The following is a 9,367-nucleotide window of genomic DNA, read 5'->3' on the forward strand; positions in this document are numbered from 1 at the left end:
CCAGGAAAATAAGGAGATAAAGGTGGTCCAGCATCGCTGCTGTGCACTGCAGGAGGCAGCACAGACTCCCTCAACCTGAGCCACTGATGTCGAGATGAGAGGGACAGAGGTAGCCAACAGGCATGCCTATCAAGGTCTGACTCCCCCCCCACACCCCCAGTGAGTGAGTTTGTACTGGCCATGGAGCGATTAGCCGAGGCCATTTGCCAGGATTCAGGCATTAAAGGTTTCAGAACGGGCCAGGAAGAGCATGAAATCAATTTATTTGCAGAAGTTGTTCTGATATATCTGACAGACCCGACACACTCATTGCCCAAGTTGTGCTCCACCCTGGAGGACTATGGGGAGATCTCTGGGTATAAGTTCTTTTGGGATATGTGCAAAATCATGTAACTTAGGAAGGGGGATTAGAGCCAATGTCAAGAAAATAGTCAACAAATGTGGCGGCAAAATGGGATCAAATATCTAGGAGTTAGAATAGATAACAACGAGTAATTTAGACCAGCTGAATTATTCTCCCCTTGCTTGGGGAAATTGAGGAGGATTTAAATGGTTGGATGTCACTGCCCATTACACTAGTGGTGTCACAGAGAGGGGAGGTGTCACAGAGGGGGGAGATGATGACACAGAGGGGGTGATGATGTCACTGCATGGGGCAGCCATAGCTGAGTCGTGCCATGGCACAGCAACACGAGAAAGATGCCTCTCCTGGAAGGGGATTCTGGCCCCCATGTCGGAGTAGGACGCTGTATCATCCCAGGGACCCTCTGATCAACAGGGTTGTGTTTGGAAGCACCCTGCACCCATGGGTGAGATAAAGAGCCTGTTACAGGCTCCCCTACTGGGACAGAGACTCCTCTGGCACCATCCTTCACCCAGTGTGGGCGGAGAGAATGGAGGCTGCATTTAATCCTCTCTCCCCATCCTGAGTGCAGGGCACTTTATGAGGCAGCTGGAGGGGAGTGGGAAGGGGAGAACAATGGCATGTGAGGGGATACAGGGATGGGGTCTGTAGGAGTGGAGGGGAGAACGAAGGAACGGGGTTGCACCACAGGCTAATGTCAAGGGAGATTGGATCAGAGGTAGGGGACATAGGGTTGAGCTGGGGGGATGGGGTGCGAGGGGACGGAAGGCACTGGGGAAACCATGGGGGTGGTGTTGGGTGGGGGATGTGAGAGTGGTAGAGGAATCGGGGCAGGGGAGAGTGTGAGGTGTCTGAGGGAGAAGAGACGTTGCGAGGGGGATGGAAGGTAGACCTTTCAACAGAAATGGGACAGAGCTTCCCCTCCACCTGGAATGGGATCTGTCCACTGAGAGACAGGACCGCTCCTCCACCCGCCCCCACACCCCCCCCCAGGTTACAAGATGCCTTCCACCCTTGCATACACCCCCACACCCCCCCCCCCCCAACCGGGATAGGATTCTTTCCCCCAGTGGACCTGGATCAAGGTGCTAGAAAGTGTTTCTGCTGCGGCGGACCTTGCAGAGTTGAGCGGTGAAGAGTGGGGCTCTCTCCACACCACCTGCTCCCTCAGGCGACGAGGTCTCGCTTGCATCATGGATGATCACGGTGTTGCTGAGCTTCTGGGAATGTGGAGGGCTTCTGCTAAACCCGTGGTAGGGTTCAGAGTGGTTCATCTCCCCGGGACGCGCTGAAGGTCAAGATGACCCGATCCTCTCATGGAGGGAGGGTTGTAGACAAAGTGAACGGCTGCGGAACTGGCCTCAGTCTGAGGAGAGTGATCAAAGAGGGACCTGGGGTGGCAATATTTCTACTGAGAGGCTGGAACGAACCACCAGAGGATCAATTCTGACATTTAGGTGACCCTTGGAAGGGAGTTAGAGGGAGGGGTAGAGACTAACTTGGACAACAAGGCTGGGTTGGGATAAATGACCTGTTGTGTACCCTCTGGGTGTGTAAATTCTGCTGCTTCTGCCCCAGAGGACATGGCAATAAGGTCACAACAGAGGTGGCCACACCGGGTCATGGACCCAACGTCCCCAAGGTGGTGTCCTGCACAAATGTTAAAATCATCGACAATGGATCTTTCGGTGTGGTGTACCAGGCAAGGCTGGTGGACTCCGGAGAGCTGATTGCCATCAAGAAGATCTTGCAAGACAAGAGATTCAAGGTGAGGGGGAGGAGCAGTTGTGTGGAAATGGAACACCCTGATATTTAACTTCAGGCCTACAGCACGTTCACAGGCCCTTGCGACACATGAGCTCGTTTCACGCAATTATACCCAATTGACAAACACCCCAAACACATTTTTGAAGGGTGGGTGGAAAGAGGAGCATCTGACAGAGACCAAGGCAGCCATGGGGTTTGGAAACAGAGAAAGTCACACAAACCCACAACAGCCCCCCCCTCCCCACACACAACCCCCCACCCCACACACACACACACACACACACACACACACACACACACACACACACACCTGGCAAATAGCAGAGATTTTATGCAAATTAATTGTTTTGTAGAAGCTGGGAAAACAATCATAAAAACTGAAATGATACTTCATTGAACCCCCTGACGAGTCCCCACTCCAGCGACACGAAACGTCCCCCCCACTGACTCTCGAAAAGTCCCCCACTTCGGCCTCCCTAGGAGTTCCCCACCTCTGACCTCTTGACGAATCTCCTCCCCGCCTCCCCCCTCAACTTGGACAAGTTGCCCCTCAGGGCCCCGATCCATCGCCCAGCCTTGCTGATGTTCCTCTCTCGCCATAGAACCGCAAACTGCAGATCGTGCGAAAGTTGGATCACACCATCATCGTCCCTCTTCTCAACTTCTACTCCTCTGTAGTCAAGGTAAGATCCACCTGCACCCACCCCACCCTCACTCTGATGCATATCATTTGCTGCTACCTTCCCCATTCCTTCAATCGATCTGTCTCGCTGCAGCCTCTCTGTTGCCTCCATCCTGCCCCTCTGACCAGTGCCGACTCCTTGACGCTGGCTGCCCTGCTCCTCACCCATTAACTCATGACCTCTTGCCATTTCAACTCCAGACAGCAGCAGCCAAGACCACAAGACAAGGTCGCCAAATTCGGCCACTCAACCCCTCCAGTCTGTTTCCCCAATTCATTTCACGAATGTATTTTCCCCCATAACTCACTTCCGCAGAACCTTTTGGTGCCCTTCCAAATCAACACCTGCTCTGAATCGTCCCAACAACTCAGCCTCCACATATTCGACCCCAGCCAACACACGGCTGCAAAAATATCTCATCTCAAAACGTCAATGGTTTTTCTCTCCCGGTGGATCCTTGGCTCAAGAGGGAGGGCGGTCAGAGCTGGACATTTTGTGCAGTCTCACCAGAAGCCGAATGATGGGGCAGCGGACGGGTCCACTATGGCCTGTTGACGCTCTGCTCGCTGAGCCCTTGGATTCATGCAATGTTGTGTTGAGCAGTGGGTGCATCAGGCCTACAGAGAGCAGGAGGGGCTGGCACTCCAGTTGGGAGAGGCACTGGGTGTTGGAGGGTAAATCCAGCTGACATGTTTGTATTGTGTCCAAGAGAAAGAGGAGGTTTATTTGAATCTGGGTCTGGACTATGTTCCCGAGACAGTTCACTGCATGGCCCAGCACTTCAACAAGGCCAAGCAGCCCATTCCCATGATCTACATCAAGGTGGTTGTGGGTCTGGGTGGTCAAGTTGTCCACTGGGGCAAGCTTGGATGGTGGGGTTGGAGGATATGAAGGAGTTTACTGGCTAAGTCTTGCTGGGGACTGGATATCGATGAAGGGTGCATGAGGGTCTCAATGGGTATTGGTGAGGAGAGAAAGGGTAGTGAGGGGAGAGGGGTGGAGAGGATGATGAGGATGGATGTTGATTGGCAGGGAGGGGCCCTTCACCCACCTCCCCTTACCCTCAGGATCCAGAACCGGCCAGTGTGGAGGCAGAGTGGGTCATGTTATATCGTTGTGTTGCCAGATGTTCATGTACCAACTGTAGCAGAGCATGGCCTACTTCCATCCTCAGGGGGTTTTCCATTGAGACATCAAGCCCCAGAAGATGCTGGTAGATCCCGAGATGGCCTTCATATTGCTCCTTTATTTCGGCAGGTAGATCCACCCGTGTCTGCCCGTTCACCACTTCAACACGGTTCTGATCCCTCTCCCCAACACGGCCTTGTCCCCTCCCCACCAGCTCTCACCCCTCCCCCACCAGCTCTCTCCCCTCCTCCCTCTCCCAACTTGCCCCTTCCACAGCTTAATAACTTATTCTAAATAAGATTGTGGGGGGCTTAGATGGAATGAACACCCAGAAAACTTTCCTAAAGTGTCAGGTGCAAATCTCAGAGAGCATCCGCTTCAGGTGAGGGGAGATTTTTTTTATGCAGAGAGTTGTGAGAGCTTTGAATGCGTCACCGGAGAAAGTGGTAGTGGTTGGTAGAATAGGTACATATAAAAGTCTCTGAGACGAGCATGTGGATGTAAGGGAACAGAATTTTTACATGATAGAGGAATTTGGGGATATGGTGAGAAGGCAGGGTAGGTCGAGTTAGATCATAAATTAGATCAGCCATGATCGTATTGAATGGCGGAGCAAGCTCGATAGGCCATTTTTATCCTACTCCTGTTCGCACTTCCTATGTTCCTATGGGTGTGGTACAAATAAAGGTTGTGGAGAACATTTACAAAGGTCAGTACAGCCTTTATGGGCCAAAGGGCCTGTACTGGGCAGCAATGCTTGATGTTCTAATGGATGCGGAAGCTCTGGGAAGGGGTAAGGGAGGGACTGGCCAGGAAGTCTGCAGATGCTGGGGCCGAGGGCAATGCCCAAACATGCTGGGCAAATTCATGGATAGTTTTGTGAGGAGCAGGTCCTGCTTCACGAGTCAATTAGCGCTTTTCGAGGAGGTGTCAAAGGAAATAGATGATGGTCAAGGTCTGTATGTGCTGCACGAGGATTTTAGTAAGGTGCTTGACAAGGTTCCCACGGTGGCCTCATTCAGAATGTCCGGAGGCATGGGATCCATTGAGCCTTGGCTGTGTGGATTCAGAATTGGCTTGTCTGCAGAAAACAGAAGGTAGTAGTAGATGGAACAATGACTAGTGGCTCTCCAAAGGGATCTGCTCTGGGACCCCTGCTCTTTGTGATTTTTATGAATCATGATGGAAGTGGAAGGGTGGGTACGTCAGGGGATGACACAGAGGTAGAGATGTTGTAGACAGTGTAGAAGGTTGTCATAGGTCATCCAGTTTGCAGAGAAGTGACAGATGGAGTTCAATCCTGTAAATCAGATGTACTTAAATAAGCAACTGGTCCAGGTTTATTTCCAGTCATTTTCAAGGGCACGAATAACAGTTATTCCAAAGTAGGTTGGAGACCCATTAAAAGTAGCTTCACATAGACCAATATCTTTATTGAATGCGGATTACAAGAATGTGTGGGCAGAGCACTTGGTTAATGGCAGGATTATGAACAGTGTGCAGGACAGAGAAATATTTAGATCCTGCTCCATAAATCGCTCAAGGTTGCTGTGCAAATTGAGAGGGAGTTTAAGATGGTGTATTGTGTGCTGGCCTTCAGGAGTCAGGGGATTGAGTTCAAAAACCGAGAGGTAACGTTGCAGATGTATAAAATTCTAGTCAGACCACACTTGGAATATTGTGTGCATTCCTTGGGCGAGAATACCAGAGGACGTCTAAATAAGGTGAGCTGAGGGAAATTTAGGCAAGACGTGAGGGGTACATTTTATTCACACAGAATGTAGTGGGTGGGTGGAATGCATTGCCGGGGTAGTAGCGGAGGCTGGTCCAAAAAAGGCATGAAAAGGATTTTAATATGGACAGGAATTAAAGAAAAATGGAAGGTACTGGTGTGATGGAGGGGAGGGTAACATTGTCGTGGGGTAGGTTCAGATGGATCAGCTGAATGGTCTTGACTGATCCATCCATGATTGTCTAGCATCTTGCTGCCATATTGTGGAGAACCAGGGTATTGCCTGATGGACACACGTTGCTCTGAGCTCTGCAGAGAGAGATCATGGTTTTCGCCAAAACACACTTCCTCAGGTAAAGCAGAGGAAGGGGAAAGGCTCCAGTGTTCAGGGGTAGTGGGGATGATGGGGGAAGAGTTGGGACCCTCCAAAGTCATTGTGATCAGGCCTCAGAGACAGCATCTCTATCACTCGTATTTCTCTTCCCAGGAGACGGAGCGATCTCAGAGACAAGACACGAGTCCAGAAGAACCTCGCATCCCAGCTGAACAGAGGACGGACAACATCATGATGGCCTGAATCCCTCCCCTTCTTCTCCCTCTGGCCCTGCCAACCCCATTCCCTGCCTTTTCCATGTCCCTTCACCCACTTCCCCTCTTCTCCTCTACCCCTTCTCCATCCCAACCCCCTCCCGCTCACCTTCCCCTTCCCCTGCCCTCACACCTATGCCCTAACCCCAGCCCTCCACCCTTCACCTCCCCCTTCCCCTCTCCCCTTCCCTTCCCCTTACCCCTTCCCCTTCCCCTCCCCCTTCCCCTCCCCTAACCCTCCCCTTTCCCCTCCCCTTCTCCTCCTCCCCTTCCCCTCCCCCTTCCCTTTCCCCTTCCTACCCCTAACCTAGGGGAAGGAGGGGGAGGGGAAGGGGGTAGGAGAAAGGGGGTAGTGGAAGGGGGTAAGGGTAGGGGTTGTGGTAAGGGGTAGGGTAGGGGGTAGTGGTAGGGGGTGCAGGTATGGGGAAGGGGTAGGAGGTAGGGTTAGGGGAAGTGGGTAGGTTGTAAGGGATAGGGTAGGGGTAGTGGTAGGAGGTGCGGGTATGGGGAAGGGGTAGGAGGTAGGGTTAGGGGAAGGGGGTAAGTTGTAAGGTATAGGGTAGAGGGTAGTTGTAGGCGGTGTGGGTATGGGGAAGGGGTAGGAGGTAGGGTTAGGGGAAGGGGGTAGGTTGTAAGGGATAGGGGTAGGGTTTAGTTTAGGGTTGGGGAAGTTGGGTAGAGTTAGGGTTAGGGTTACGAGCAGTGTAGAGGTAGCATTAGGGTTAGTGTTAGGAGACATGGGGTAGGGCTATATCTTGGTTTATGGTTATGTTTATAGTTCGGGGAAGTGGGCTTGTTTTAGGTATAGGGGAAGGGGGTAGGAGCAGGGGGGTAGAGGAGGAGTGAGGTTTGGGGTTAGGGGATGGTGGGTAGCATTAGGGTTGGGGTTAGGGGGCGGCATAGGTGTAGGGATAAAGTTAGGGGACGTGGACGGGGTGGGGGTAGAGTTAGGGGACGTGGAGTGGTGGTAGGGGGTATCAGTAGTGTTAAGGTTAGGTTTAGGATTTTGTTAGGGCTTAGGGTTAGGAGTAGGAGGAAGGGAAGGGGGAGGGGAATGGGGAGGCGAGCAGGGGACGGGAACTGGGGAAGGGAAGTGGGGAGGGGATGTGGGAGGGGAACGGGCAGTGGAAAGGGGAGGGGAACGGGGTAGAGGAAAGGGGAGATGAACGGTGGATGGCATCCCTATCCCCTCCCCTCCCCTTCCCATCCCCCGCATTTCCCCTGCCTCTCCTCTCCTCCTTCCAGAAGAAGCTGGGCCTCTTTCCGTCCAGAACCTCCCTGTGGTTTCAGAGCCTCTGTTTCAGGAAGTGCCTTCGACGCTTGGTGCTGGACAGACATGTTGGTCTCTTGATTCATTCTGTACCATTGATATTAAATTTAAAAATGATTGGGTTTTTTAAAGCTTGAACTCAAAAGGCTGGTCCAGATAGACAAAACAGAAACAGGCCCTTCAGCCCCTCTCTCCTGCTAGCCGAGATGTTGTAATCAGTCCATATTCCTCTCACCCTTTTCATTCTTAGCTCCCATCCAGCTCAAGTTGCCTTGTCAATCGCACGGCCTGTGGGAAGAAGCTATTTCCCTCCCTGGCTGCTCTGCTTTTATTCTTCCATATCTCTTTCCTGATGGCAGGGGGACAAAGATGCTCTGTGCTGGATATCTATGAGTCTATTTACAGAGCCCTTCCCTGCAAACAATCAGGGGACCGTTGCCTTGAGGTGGCACCCATGTTGCCTCTCCCTCAGCACTCTCAGAACACTACTGCACCCTCCTTCCCCTCCTTTCCCAGGTCTCAGTAACCCGCTGACAATTCCAGTCAGCTGCCATGTCTATACCCTGCCCCACCTAAACGGATGGATCGACCAGCGCCTTCTCCCCTCAAGAGTTCGAGGAATCTACTCTCTCGCAATGTCCTGCTATCGAATGCCCTGCATCCTCCTTCCCACTTGGTTCCTCCTGTTATCAGGCACCTGGATGGACCCCACCCTGTTGAAACTACCCGTGTTCTCACTGATCTCTCTGCGCCTCTGCCCTCCATCCAGGGGTCTTGTATTTCTTGTGGGGGTGGTGGAGAACAAAGCACCAACTTAAGGAGATGGGGAGCAGTACAAAGACCCCCAGGTCCAGGAGACAGGGAGAACCACAGAGATACCCATCTCTGTTATTCGGGTAAAACCTGATTATCAGGTGCAATCTGCAAGGAACTTTCGGTCCTGCTGCATGTGGGCCAGGTTTGGCCCATCCCCACACGACCACCCTGTCAATTCCCAAAACAAATTTCCTATTCATGTGGGGGTCCAAAATGGATAGAGTCTGGAGAAGGACCGTGTACATCATCAATCAATGGGGACAAGGGTGTAACCAGCATGGCCATAATTGTGTGTGGCTGTGCTTGCAACCGAAGTGCAAGGGCACCAAATGCCGCTATGTGCTGAGGTTCTACCTGGCTCAGGTGTTGCGAAAGATTGGCCTGGCCCTGGTGCTGCACAATGTTCCAGTCAGCAGGACTTTGCCCCTTTACCTTCCTGGGAACAGTTTCATAGACAAACACATTTGACCACAAAGCCATCAGGCAGTGGTCAGCAGAGAATGTCTGACACAGAGACTCTAGGACTAGATGGGATACTGCGGGGTGGTCCACGGAGCAGAGTATCCAGAGACAGACATCCAGAACTGCTGGAAGACCAGAAACTCGGTGAAAGATGCCCTTCAGTTTGCCTGAAACCCAGATGGGAGTAGCAAACACTAGAAGTCATCTGTCTAAAGCAAAGGGAGGAAGATTTAGGGGAGATATCAGGGGTATTTTCTTTTACCCAGAGTTGTGGGTGTCAAGAATGCCTTGCCAGGAGTAGTGATGAAGGCCAAAACATTAGGGGAATTTTAGGGGTTCTTAGTTACATTGAGGGGCTGAGACCAAGGAGGATATTCTCCAACAGCAGAGGGTGGCAGTAACCACAAGATGTCAAAGTGGTGGCAATGAAGCTAAACAGAGACCGTCTAATGTGACTGTGCGCCTGGCTGCGGGAATTTGGACTTACTATGTAAACCTTGCTAAGTGCTAGTTCAGGTTGGAAACGTTCGACTTCCTTGGGGGTCAAATCAATAGGC

The 9,367-nt window shown here is 52.0% G+C and overlaps 1 long non-coding RNA gene across 1 annotated transcript; it reads left to right on the top strand.

The window, feature by feature from the left end:
- Window positions 1–1,177: 1,177 nt before the first annotated feature.
- On the top strand, window positions 1,178–6,506 carry LOC138745316 (uncharacterized). The gene is made up of 3 exons (XR_011346164.1): window positions 1,178–2,132; window positions 2,734–2,814; window positions 6,162–6,506. It is a non-coding gene; the product is annotated as an uncharacterized lncRNA (long non-coding RNA).
- The last annotated feature ends 2,861 nt before the right edge of the window (window positions 6,507–9,367 follow it).

This window comes from Narcine bancroftii, chromosome 11, assembly GCF_036971445.1.
Source record: "Narcine bancroftii isolate sNarBan1 chromosome 11, sNarBan1.hap1, whole genome shotgun sequence".
NCBI classification, from domain to species: Eukaryota; Metazoa; Chordata; class Chondrichthyes; order Torpediniformes; family Narcinidae; genus Narcine; species Narcine bancroftii.